This window comes from Mustelus asterias, chromosome 19 (assembly GCF_964213995.1).
Source record: "Mustelus asterias chromosome 19, sMusAst1.hap1.1, whole genome shotgun sequence".
In the NCBI taxonomy this organism is placed as follows: domain Eukaryota; kingdom Metazoa; phylum Chordata; class Chondrichthyes; order Carcharhiniformes; family Triakidae; genus Mustelus; species Mustelus asterias.
The window spans coordinates 81,584,694-81,598,448 of record NC_135819.1 but is presented as its reverse complement, the minus strand read 5'-3'; the positions used below and the strand labels follow the sequence as shown (position 1 = coordinate 81,598,448).

Here is a 13,755-nt window from a genome sequence, read left to right as displayed (position 1 = left end):
AATCAGCACAGCAACGCCTGCTGAACCTGGGAGGGGACACAACACACTGTGCACTGGGTCAGGTTGGAGAATAGTAGCTGAGGTTGAGCCGGTTGTGTGGGGGGGGGGGGGAAGATATTGCTTCTCAGGCTTCTGGCTAAGATCAAGAGTAATGCCTGCTCTTGTCAGCTTGGATCCAGTACATCTCTTTTGTCGGGACCATCACTTGGATTCAATTTGAATTAGAATTTGGAGCAAGCAATCAGGTGGCTTGCCCCTTGCACACTGGCTTTGTAACTCGGAGAAATAAATACATTAAAAACCAGGCTTTACAACCCATTGAGTGTCAGACTGGGAGCAGCAGAGAGCAACACTGGATCCAGCTCAATGTCCCCATGGCTGGAGCAGACTGCAGCAGGACAGAAAGGAACCCCCATCACACTGCCTCAGACTGGGGGGAGAGATAGACCATCCCCTGGACACACACACACAGCCCCCACCACCCCCCACCCCCCCCCGGACGGACGCACGCACACGCACACACACACACAGCCCCCACCCCCCCTGGACACACACACACAGCCCCCACCCCCCCTGGACACACACACACAGCCCCCACCCCCCCTGGACACACACACACAGCCCCCACCCCCCTGGACACACACACACACAGCCCCCACCCCCCTGGACACACACACACACAGCCCCGGCCCCCCCGGATACACACACAGCCCCCACCCCCCCGGACACACACACACACAGCCCCCACCCCCCTGGGGACACACACACACACAGCCCCCACCCCCCTGGGGACACACACACACACAGCCCCCACCCCCCTGGGGACACACACACACACAGCCCCCACCCCCCTGGGGACACACACACACACAGCCCCCCCCCCCCCCCGGACACACACACACACAGCCCCCCCCCCCCCCCCGGACACACACACACAGCCCCCACCCCCCCCACCCCCCCCCACCCCCCCCTGGACACACACACACACAGCCCCCACCCCCCTGGACACACACACACACAGCCCCCACCCCCCTGGACACACACACACACACAGCCCCCACCCCCTGGACACACACACACAGCCCCCAACCCCCCCCTGGACACACACACAGCCCCCACCCCCCCCTGGACACACACACACACAGCCCCGGCCCCCCCGGACACACACACAGCCCCCACCCCCCTGGGGACACACACACACACAGCCCCCACCCCCCTGGGGACACACACACACACAGCCCCCACCCCCCTGGGGACACACACACACACAGCCCCCACCCCCCTGGGGACACACACACACACAGCCCCCACCCCCCTGGGGACACACACACACACAGCCCCCACCCCACCCCCCCCGGACACACACACACACAGCCCCGGCCCCCCGGACACACACACACACACACAGCCCCCACCCCCCTGGGGACACACACAGCCCCCACCCCCCTGGGGACACACACACACACAGCCCCCACCCCCCTGGGGACACACACACACACAGCCCCCACCCCCCCGGACACACACACACAGCCCCCACCCCCCCCCCCCGGACACACACACACACAGCCCCCACCCCCCTGGACACACACACACACAGCCCCCAACCGCCCCCCTGGACACACACACACACAGCCCCCACCCCCCTGGACACACACACACACAGCCCCCAACCCCCCCCCCCTGGACACACACACAGCCCCCACCCCCCCTGGACACACACACACACAGCCCCGGCCCCCCCGGACACACACACACACACACACAGCCCCCACCCCCCTGGGGACACACACACACACAGCCCCCACCCCCCCGGACACACACACAGCCCCCACCCCCCCGGACACACACACAGCCCCCACCCCCCCGGACACACACACAGCCCCCACCCCCCCGGACACACACACAGCCCCCACCCCCCCGGACACACACACAGCCCCCACCCCCCCGGACACACACACAGCCCCCACCCCCCGGACACACACACAGCCCCCACCCCCCCCCCGGACACACACACAGCCCCCACCCCCCCCCCGGACACACACACAGCCCCCACCCCCCCGGACACACACACAGCCCCCGCTCTGGGCCTCCGCCGCAGCCTCGAGCTCGGCCGCTCTCCCTGAGCCGGAGCCTGGGTTCCGCGAGGCCGGGATCGCCGCACCGACTGCTCCCTCCCCGGGATCCGGCACTGACCTCCCCCCGGGCCCGGGTCTGACCCCCCCCGGGCCCGGGTCTCTCTCCCCTCCGCCCCCCACTCACCGGGCCGCCGCTCCAGGCTCCGCTCCAACCGCCGCTGCTCCCAAAACTGTCGGCCAAACGCAAGCGGCGCGACGTCAGCTGCCCTTAAAGGGGCGGCGCTTAAAGGCAACGTCTCCGGGTCCAGATCCAGATCCAGGTGTGTCCAGATCCAGATGTTTCCAGGTGCAGATCCAGGTGTGTCCAGATCCAGATCCAGATGTTTCCAGGTGCAGATGTGGGAGCTCTTCTCCCTCCCAGTTCAGCATTCACCCTCTGTAATCATTTACATTCATGAAGGGTGATGCAGGCTTGAAACGTTGGCTCTATTCTCTCTCCACAGAGGCTGAGATTTTCCAGCATTTCTGTTTTTGTTTCAGATTCCAGCATCCACAGTATTTTACCTTTATCTCTCTTTGCTTATATACCTGGAAGCCACCTTCAGTGTCAGAGGTATTGTTTTTGCCCCTGTTATTTCCTCCTTCACTTTGTTGTCCAAAGACAGATCCACGATGTTGCAAACTTGGCAATGGGTAGGGAGAGGATGCAGAGGAGGCGGCACGGTAGCACAGTGGTTAGCACTGCTGCTTCACAGCTCCAGGGACCTGGGTTCGATTCCTGGCTTGGGTCACTGTCTGTGTGGAGTTTGCACATTCTCCTCATGTCTGCGTGGGTTTCCTCCGGGTGCTCCGGTTTCCTCCCACAGTCCAAAGATGTGCGGGTTAGGTTGATTGGCCATGCTGAAAAATTGCCCCTTAGTGTCCTGAGATGCGTAGATTAGAGGGATTAGTGGGTAAAATATGTAGGGATATGGGGATAGGGCCTGGGTGGGATTGTGGTCGGTGCAGACTCGATGGGCCGAATGGCCTCTTTCTGTACTGTAGGGTTTCTATGATTCTATGAGGTCTCAAATCCACCCTAGCAGGTATGGGGTATCAAACCCTGTGCTATTAACGCCAATCTGATTCCTGCTGGCCACTCACCCAACTGAGCCAATCAGCCACCCAAGGATTTGATTTGATTTGATTAATTATTGTCAGTGGAAACTGCAGACAAAGTCAATGGATGGGAGAGTGTTTTGCGTGCTGGATTGGGCTTCGTTCACGACCCTTTGTAGTTCCTTGCCATCTTGAACAGAGCAGGAGCCATACCAAGCTGTGATACAACCAGAAAGAATGCTTTCTATGGTGCATCTGTAAAAGTTGGTGAAAGTTGTAGCTGATATGCCAAATTTCCTTAGCCTCCTGGGAAAGTAGAGTCGTTGGTGGGCTTTCTTAACTATAGCGTCAGCATGGAGAGACAGGACAGGTTGTTGGTGATCTGAACACCTCGAAACTTGAAGCTCTCGACCATTTCCACTTCGTCCCTGTTGATGTAAATGGGGGCATGTCCTCCACTACGCTTCCTGAAGTCGATGACAATCTCCTTCATTTTGTTGACATTGAGGAAGAGATTATTGTTGTCGCACAAGAGGCCCAAAGAGTCTAAGTTGCTGGGACACCATTCATTTTTACTTGCATGGCGTTACCTGGAGTTTCTGATAATGATGGTTGCAGCTGAACAGGAATCTCTCCCGTTCTTATTGCCTGCCATTGGCGTGTGTTGGAAGGATTTACAAGTTGATACTCAACTAGTTATGAATGCAACCCACCTGGTCCCAGAGTGGGACTCAATTTCTGAGCATCTGGAGCAGAGGCAGGGACGTTACCGATTGTGACATCCACATCTGTTTGTCTGTAAACAATATACACCAAAAACTACTGGACTGATTTCAACAGAACTTGGTACACAGATAGAGTGTGGCCCAAGGGAGAACTGCTTAGTTTTTGGCGATTTTGTTAAATGATCCATTAAAATTAGGTATTAGGATGAACAGTCTTTTTTTTAGAATGTTGTGGGTTGTTTTATTTAGAATTTTGTTGTTTGTTTTAAAATGTTGTGGATTGACTCAGGTGCTGTAGTGGAACTTGTCACAGCTATCAAAAGTTGAGCAGAGTTTTCAGAGTAAGTTATTGGATGTGGATTGGCCTGAAGCCTCCTCAGTGAGATGGAAGCCCTTGATTAAAAACAGGTTTTTTTTTGGCTTTGTAGTTACAGAGCAGCAACCAGGCAGGGAAAAGCCTCAAGGCAGAAAGGTGTCATTGTAATAACATTGGAGTGAACACAACATGGCAAATGTATGCATTCACATTGAGTGCCCTCGACACTTGTTCTGCTTGTTTTCGGATTTACTTTTGCTATATTATTCTTTATCCCCCAATGAGCCTCTGCTCGAATCTCCTCTCAGCCCTTTCAAAGCTGAAGTGCCCACGATTCTCCTTTTCTCTCATCATTCCGTCCGCTGAAACAAGCTTTGTGATGTTGAGTGATGTGCTACCATGTGTTTGTTTATACTGGCACAGGATTTATTTACATGAAATGGTTGTGTAATTTGTGCAATAATTGCAGGAAATATGCCTTCAGGGGAAGGTTTTGAAGATGGAAGGGCTCCTAAAAACAATTCAAATATTGATGAGTGAATAATAATAATGCGACTTTTCCCAAAGGTAGGGGAGTCTAAATCTAGAGGGCATAGGTTTAAGGTGAGAGGGGAGAGATACAAAAGTGTCCAGAGGGGCAATTTTTTCACACAGAGGGTGGTGAGTGTCTGGAACAAGCTGCCAGAGGTAGTAGTAGAGGTGGGTACAATTTTATCTTTTAAAAAGCATTTAGACAGTTACATGGGTACGATGGGTATAGAGGGATATGGGCCAAATGCGGGCAATTGGGATTAGCTTAGGGGTTTAAATAAAAATAAGGGCGGCATGGACAAGTTGGGCCGAAAGGCCTGTTTCCATGCTGGAAACCTCTATGACTCTATGGCCACTGCCCTTTTTATTTTCTCAATCATCTTAACTCCCCCCAGTTTCCTGTCTGGGCGAGTTTCTTCACCAGAGGGCTGTGGTTGCTCAGAATTTGAGGATATTCAAAGCTGAGATTGATAGACATTTGGATACTAAGGGAATCAAGTGATATGGGGATAGTGCAGAAAAATGAAGTTGAGGTTGAAGATCAGCCATGATCTTCCTGAATGATGCAGGAAGCCTGAGAGGCTAAATGGTCAACTTCTGCTTCTATTCTTTATATCTTGGGCTGAACTATATGGGGAACCATTGTCCCCCTGCCCTCCAGCTAAAATGTTGGGGACCCACCCAGGGGCTGGTACTGTAGTCAGATGATGAAGGGGCAAGCTGCGATGGATTAGAGCTTTGTAAATGTCTGAGGGACAAGGGGAGTGGCTGTGGGGTAGGGGGAGTGCGGCTGGAGTTTGAGAAGCCATAGAGGAGTGAAAGAATTGTGGAGGTGGTGTGGTTACACCGTGCGGGGGTTTGGGCTGCTCCCCAATTAGCCTAAGGGGCCAGTTCAGGAGGGAGCACCACACACTCCACCTACTCCCCAGTCTACCACCTGCCTACACAGAGAAACCTGCCAGGCTGGCCGTTTGGTATAAGCCTGTCTCCCACTGTTTAATTTCTACAACAACCATCAGAAAGCAGCCAATTGCCATTCCCTTTTTTATTCTTTTGACGTATTGAATTGTAATATCTTAAGCAACAGAGATTTTACGAATCATAAATTGATAGAATCCCTACAATGCAACAGGAGGCCTTTTGGCCCATCAAATCTGCACCGACTCTCTGACACAGCATCTTCTCCAGGCCCTATCACCGTAACCCCACATATTTACCCCTCTAATCCCCACGGAGGGACAATTTTAGCATGGCCAATCCACTTAATCTGCACATCTTTGGACTGTGGGAGGAAACTGGAGCACCCGGAGGAAACCCAGGGGGAGACACAGGAAGAATGTGTAAACTCCACACAGTCACCCAGGGCTGGAATCAAACCCAGGTCTCTGACATTGTGAGGCAGCAATGCTAACCACTGTGCCACCATGCCACCTCATCAAGTAAACATCAGACATCTAAATGGGAATGTGATGAAAGTGGATGGAAATTATATATACGATCATTACTTTCTTGTCCTTATCATAACTAATTTTTGCACAAATGTGCAACCTTCCCGCTTGCTCTTTGGAGTGGAACACTTGGACTCACTAATTCCCTTAACCCAAAATACAACCTCACTCCCAAAAATTCCTCTCACCAGTTCCATCTGGTGGCTGTTGTGTGCAATACTTCAACTTACTTGAATTAAGACAGTGGCAGCAGGGTGGATTGTCAAAGAATTTAACTGTGATTTGAGGAACAGGGCAAGAAATACAGAGGGGTGTGAGGAAGATTTTTTTTAAACAGCGAGTGGTGTGGAAATGGAGACAATCAATGATTTTGAAAGGATATTGGGTGGGCAGACCCTGAAAGTTTGGGGGAAAGGGGGGAGCTCCAGTTCAGAACGAATAATAATTTGTTTTTAAGTGGGTAAAGTCTGAGATTTGACATCATTTGACGGGCAACAGATGGGAGAGGGGAAGGGAGTGAGCAGTCAGTGGACGGATCCCCTGTGGTTGCCCTCCAAAATAGGTATATTGTTTTGGATTCTGTGGAGGGGGGTGACCCTCCAGGGATAAGCCACGAGGACCAGATCACCTGCACGGAGACAGGCTCAGAGGCCCAGAAAGGAAAGAAGGGGATTAGGAGAGAAATAGTGGTGGGGGATGCGATGGTTAGAGGCACGGACAGGCGGTTCTGCGGGCGCGAACGAGACTCCAGGATAGTAGTCTGTCTCCCTGGTGCCAGGGTACTGGATGTCTCCGAGAGGGTAGGAAGCATATTAAAAAGGAAAGGTAATCAAACAGATGTAATTGTACTCATTGGTGAAAATGACGTAGGTAGAAAGAGCAGGGGGGTCATACGTAGGCAATTCAGGGAGATGGGTGCTAGGCTAAAAAAAAAAGGCCTCGAGGGTAGCAACCTCTGGACTGCTCCCAGTGCCTAGTGCTAGTGAGGCCAGGAACAGGGAGATTCTACAATTGAACACGTGGCTAAAGGACTGGTGCAAGAGGGAGGGTTTCAAATTCATAGATCATTGGGAAGTCTTCAAGAGAGGATGGCGCCTGTACGGAAAGGATGGGTTACACCTTAACTGGAAGGGCACAAATATCCTGGCTGGGAGTTTTGCTAGAGTGTTTCAGCAGGGTTTAAACTAGTGTGGCAGGGGGGTGGGGATCAAAACAGTCGGTCAGTAAATACTGAGGCTGGGGTTGAACTGGGGGCCAGGGCAAGGCTAGCTAAGAAGAAGAGCATTCTGGAGGAGGATGACCTGAGTGGGCCTGGAGGTCTGGAGTGCATCTGCTTCAATGCGAGGAGCGTAACGGGTAAGACAGATGAACGTAGAGCCTTAATGCTTACGCGGAATTTGGATGTGGTTGCGGTGATGGACATGGTTAAAAGAAGGACAGGACTGGCAGCTGAATATTCCGGTTTTAGGCGAGACAGAGGAGGGGCTAAAAAAGGTGGGGGAGTAGCGATATTAGTTAGGGAGCATATTACAGCGGTGCAGAGGGTGGACAATTTAGAGGGGTCATGTAATGAGTCGCTATGGGTGGAGCTCAGAAACAGGAAAAGTGCAATCACTATGCTGGGGGTATACTACAGGCCACCCAACAGCCCACGGGAAGTGGAGGAACGGATATGTCAGGAGATTCTGGATATGTGCAGAAAAAATAGGCTTGTTGTAGTGGGAGACTTCAATTTCCCTGGTATAGACTGGAAAGTGCTTAGGGCTGGGGGTCTGAACGGGGAGGAATTTGTAAAATGCGTACTGGAAGGTTCTTTGGAACAGTATGTAGATAGCCCAACTAGAGAGGGGGCTATACTGGATCTAGTTCTGGGAAATGAGCCCAGTCAGGTCGTCAAAGTCTCGGTAGGGGAACATGTGGCAAATAGTGACCACAACTCTGTTAACTTTAGGATAGTAATGGACAAGGATGAGTGTTGTCCTACGGGCAGGGTGCTAAATTGGGGGAAGGCTCACTATAGCCGGATTAGGCAGGAATTGGTGGCCATTGATTGGGAGAGGCTGTTCGGGGGTAAGTCCACGTCTGGCATGTGGGAGTCTTTTAAGGAACAGTTGATAAGGCTGCAGGACAGGCATGTGCCTGTAAAAAGGAAGGATAGGAAAGGTAGGATTCGAGAGCTGTGGATAACCAGGGAAATTGAGGATCTGATCACAAAGAAAAGAGAGGCGTATGTTAGGTCCAGGCAACTGAAAACAGAGAGTAGGAAAGAACTCAAACGGGGAGTTAGAAGGGCAAAAAGGGGTCACGAAATGTTCTTGGCAGACAGGATTAAGGAGAATCCTAAGGCATTTTATTCATATGTTAGGAACAAAAGCGTTGTCAGGGAAAAAGTCGGACCTCTCAGGGACAAAGGAGGGGAATTATGCTTAGAACCCAAGGGAATAGGGGAGATCCTAAATGAATACTTTGCATCGGTATTCACAAAGGAGAGGGACTTGTTGACTGGGAGTGACTCAGAGGGAGGTGTTGACCCGTTAGAGAGAATCTAATTGTCAAATGCCTTACTGAAATCCATATAGACGACATCCACAGCCCTTCCTTCGTCAACCGTTTTTGTCACTTCCTCAAAAAACTCGACCAAATTTGTAAGGCATTACAAGGGAGGAAGTGTTAGGTTTTTTAGGTAACATTAAAACTGACAAATCCCCAGGGCCTGACGGCATCTATCCTAGACTGCTCAGGGAGACAAGAGATGTAATTGCTGGGCCTCTGATGGAAATCTTTGTCTCTTCATTGGACACAGGTGAGGTCCCTGAGGATTGGAGGATAGCGAATGTGGTACCGTTATTTAAGAAGGGTAGCAGGGATAACCCGGGTAATTATAGGCCAGTGAGCTTGACGTCCATGGTAGGGAAGTTGTTGGAGAGGATTCTTAGAGACAGGATGTATGCGCATTTAGAACGGAACAATCTCATTAGTGACAGACAACATGGTTTTGTAAGAGGATGGTCGTGCCTTACAAATTTGGTGGAGTTTTTTGAGGAAGTGACAAAAACAATTGACGAAGGAAGGGCCGTGGATGTCGTCTATATGAATTTCAATAAGGCATTTGACAAAGTCCCTCATGGCAGGTTGGTTAAGAAGGTTAAGGTTCATGGGATACAAGGAGAGGTGGCTAGATGGGTAGAGAACTGGCTTGGCCACAGGAGACAGAGGGTAGCATTCGAAGGGTCTTTTTCCGGCTGGAGGCCTGTGACCAGTGGTGTTCGCAGGGCTCTGTACTGGGACCTCTGCTATTTGTGATATATATAAATGATTTGGAAGAAGGTGTAACTGGTGTTATCAGCAAGTTTGCGGATGACACGAAGATGGCTGGACTTGTGGATAGCGATTAACATTGTCAGACAATACAGCAGGATATAGATAGGCTGGAAAATTGGGCGGAGAATTGGCAGATGGAATTTAATCCAGATAAATGCGAAGTGATGCATTTTGGAAGAACTAATGTAGGGGGGAGTTATACAATAAATGGCAGAGCCATCAAGAGTATAGAAACACAGAGGGACCTAGGTGTGCAAGTCCACAAATCCTTGAAGGTGGCAGCACAGGTGGAGAAGGTGGTGAAGAAGCCATATGGTATGCTTGCCTTTATAGGACGAGGTATACAGTATAAAAGCTGGAGTCTGATGTTGCAGCTGTATAGAACACTGGTTAGGCCACATTTGGAGTACTGCGTCCAGTTTTGGTCGCCGCACTACCAGAAGGACGTGGAGGCTTTAGAGAGAGTGCAGAGAAGGTTTACCAGGATGTTGCCTGGTATGGAGGGTCTTAGCTATGAGGAGAGATTGGGTAAACTGGGGTTGTTCTCCCTGGAAAGACGGAGATTGAGGGGAGATCTAATAGAGGTGAACAAGATTATGAATGGTATAGATAGGGTGAACAGTGGGAAGCTTTTTCCCAGGTCGGAGGTGACGATCACGAGGGGTCACGGGCTCAAGGTGAGAGGGGTGAGGTATAACTCAGATATCAGAGGGACGTTTTTTACACAGCGAGTGGTGGGGGCCTGGAATGCGCTGCCAAGTAGGGTGGTGGAGGCAGACACGCTGGCATTGTTTAAGACTTACCTGGATAGTCACCTGAGCAGTCTGGGAATGGAGGGATACAAACGAATGGTCTAGTTGGACAAATGAGCGGCACAGGCTTGGAAGGCCGAAGGGCCTGTTTCCTGTGCTGTACTGTTCTTTGTTCTTTGTTCTTTGATTGAAAACACTGACACAGTGAATAAAGACACAGGATTCCATGGGTTTTGAACAAACAAAAATAATCTTTACACCACAAGTTCAAAAAGATGAAACAATTTGCAATATATATCTTATTCTCTAACATTCAGGGTAAGCATGAGGTACATGTGAATTGACAGGTAAACTATGGTCGGACACACCACTTTGCACAATAGATGACAAATGAGACCAAAACAGATTCCATGGATTTCTCAAATGTTAGGAATGTGTTAACAGACCTTCCAATTAAGTCCTAATTTGATGTCAATTGTTGAATAGAAATCTCTGATATATAAAGAGGCTGCATGTGGCACTGGATGTTGGTGGAGAATTGTATGTGGAATTGGATCAAAGAAATAAAGGTAGTTTATGAAGAAGCAGAATTTGTGTCCCTTTTCTGAACTGCAACTGGGGAGGCTCAAATATCAACAACCCATCAAGGCATTTGTCACATTGTGAGTCAACCAATCTCACTGAAACTTCATCTTTCTCACAAAGGCTTCCAATCTCCACATTTAAAGATTTTGCCTTGGAATTCTGTCCAAAGGTCATTCCCACTTGGACGGCAACCCACTTGCAGAGTTTCAACTTCACCTCCGAGATTCCTTAACCCTGGATCTTCGAGCAGTCCCAAGCTTCACCTTCCAAGCACAATTTCAGATCTTTGACCATGCCAAGTAGAACACCACTTCTCCAAAGTGGTACCTTTGCTCCAACATCCTGCAGCACAGAGTCATCCACCTTTGCCTTCCTGGTTCTTCAAGGCTCCTCTCATGCCCACTTTGCTTAAAGTCTGCAATTCTTCTTTGAATTCAGAGCCTATTGCTCTGCTCTTTTCCTTAACTTCACTTAAGGTGACCTATTTCTGTTCCCTGGCTTTGTCTGCTACCTGGGACTACCTGTTGGGACCTCTCCTTGACCCCCCCTCCCCCTGGTTTGGAACATTCACCCTGTCCTCTTTTTGTGTCCTGCTCCTTGAGACGTATTCTTACAATGGCGTTCTCAATGGACTGCATAGCTCAATTTCAAAGAGAGCTATACAAAGGCCATCTGCATTTAATGAGCGATTTTTAGCCCACTGATCTCTGTGAAGGAATTCCTCATTGGACTTGGATTCTGGACTCTATGATGCACATGAACCAATATTTATTTTCTCCGTGGTCTCTATACTGTAAATCCTTTTTTTTCCTATCCCCCTCTTTACTGTGTGAGTGCGGAAGTACATGCTCCACCTCCGTTTTGAATGTGCACAAATAAACTATTGTGTGGGGTTAGACTATTTGCTGTGGGATTGTTACTAGAAAATTGGATCACACAAAAAGCGAGGGATTGGGAAATACGCCACCACTTACAAAGAGGCAAACAAGTCAAAGCACCTTTCAATTAGTAGACGGGTGGTGAAAGGAGAAATTAGTGCTGTTTAAATTAATGCCACTCCTATTCATAATAACAGTGATTGTTAGTAGATTATTCTACCATAGAGCCATCACACCTGAGTCAACCTGGTTCTCACCTTGTGTTCACACGCAGACACTTACAGCAGGACCATTGAAAAAGCAGATCGGCATCAAGGGTGCCAATTTATCTTCCTTTCCCAAAGTAGGGACACCAGTGCCAATTGTAGCGCATCTACCATTACCCTGGCTAAGGATATTAAGGGTTACGTAAACAGATGGGGAAAGAAACAAAAAATATAGAAATTAGTTCTACTGCATATCAGTACATGGAGTCAATTACTGAAGGTTCCTCTCCATGGGAGCATTTTGGCATCAATTTGAAAGGCAATAACTTGTTAGCCAACTACTTGGAGATTCATCTGTTCACTTCCTCTATAAAATTAAATGGCCTAACCACAAACAGGAGCAAAATATTACAGAAACAATGATGAATGTTTCATTTCCTAAATTATGGGATTACAAGCTAAATGTGCTGTAATGATCCGAAGTTTAGTTTAAAGCTGCAAGTCTCAACCGTTGCACCATGATTAATATCCTCTGACTTGGAAGAATTGGTGTCCTTACCTTAGAGACTGAGATTGGGTGATATAGTTTGTGAGCTGGTGCTGCTGCCTTCTGCTTTTATTACTGAAGTTGCTTCTGGTAACAATCCAAGGTTGAAGACTAAGGTTCTAAACTTAGAGAGTAATTGGGAATAGAAGCATGTGGGGCTAAGTTATGTTTTCCACTGGCTAACTGACAAATTTCACTTTGTCCGACATGTCCGACCCAGCTATCTCCAGATGAAGAAATCCTCCAGAACTCTCCAGGCTTCAGCACCAACCAACGCACCTTTTGGAAAATTTCTTCTGTTGCCCAATAACCTTTCACAAGTGTATCTGTACCTTGTAACCAGCCTTATCTCCATAACCAAAGCCGGGACAGAAAGCCTGAAGGTTGTATGGTAACATGACTGAGGCCAAGTGTAAAGGAAGCAGGAATGGCTAAAGTGAGATGTCCATCTTTAAACACCAGAACAATGCAGGAAGGCCAATAGCACATACTTCACATGTTACCAAAGGCCGACCCCTCTATACCAGACAGCTACTGATCACAGTGCACCCAATCCTCATATTTATAGTCTTGCCTCCAACACCTGGACCTACCTTGCTGTGCAAGGAGATGCATCCACTCTACAAGAAGTGCAGTCTCACCCAAAATAAATGTAACACTGAAAGAGACATCTAGGAAATCTGTCAATCAGAATAAGTAATGTCCAGGCCCCCAGCTGGAAGAGGAAATTGATTTGTTTTGATTCATTATTGTCACACGTATTAATAAAGTGAAAAGTATTGTTTCTTGCGCGCTATACAGACAAAACATACCATCCATAGAGAAGGAAAGGAGAGAGTGCAGAATATAGTCTTATAGTCATAGCGAGGATGTAGGGAAAGATCAACTGAATATGAGGTAGGTCCATTCAGAAGTCTGACGGCAACAGGTAAGAAGCTGTTCTTGAGTTGATTGGTACGTGACCTCAGACTTTTATATATTTTTCTTAACGGAAGAAGGTGGAAGAGAGAATGTCCAGGGTCCGGGGTCCTTAATTATGCTGGCTGCTTTGCCGAGGCAGCGAGAAGTATAGACAGAGTCAATGGATGGGAGGCTGGTTTGTGTGATGGACTGGGCTTTGTTCACGAACCTTTGTAGTTTCTTGCAGTTTTGGGCAGAACAGGAGCCATACCAAGCTGTGATACAACCAGAAAGAATGCTTGATTGGGGGTCTACGTGGCAATTTCTAACATTTTCTTAGAGACCCACTCAACACAAACCGCCCCTTCCCCCC

The 13,755-nt window shown here is 49.2% G+C and overlaps 1 protein-coding gene across 1 annotated transcript in view; it reads right to left on the bottom strand.

The window, feature by feature from the left end:
• Positions 1 to 2,315, bottom strand: part of tmem243b (transmembrane protein 243, mitochondrial b) — a 36,091-nt gene extending 33,776 nt beyond the window's left edge. Inside the window, exon 1 of the mRNA XM_078235998.1 lies at positions 2,260 to 2,315. The gene's annotated coding sequence lies outside the window, so the exon portion shown is untranslated. The remainder of the gene's footprint in view (positions 1 to 2,259) is intronic.
• Positions 2,316 to 13,755: the final 11,440 nt, after the last annotated feature.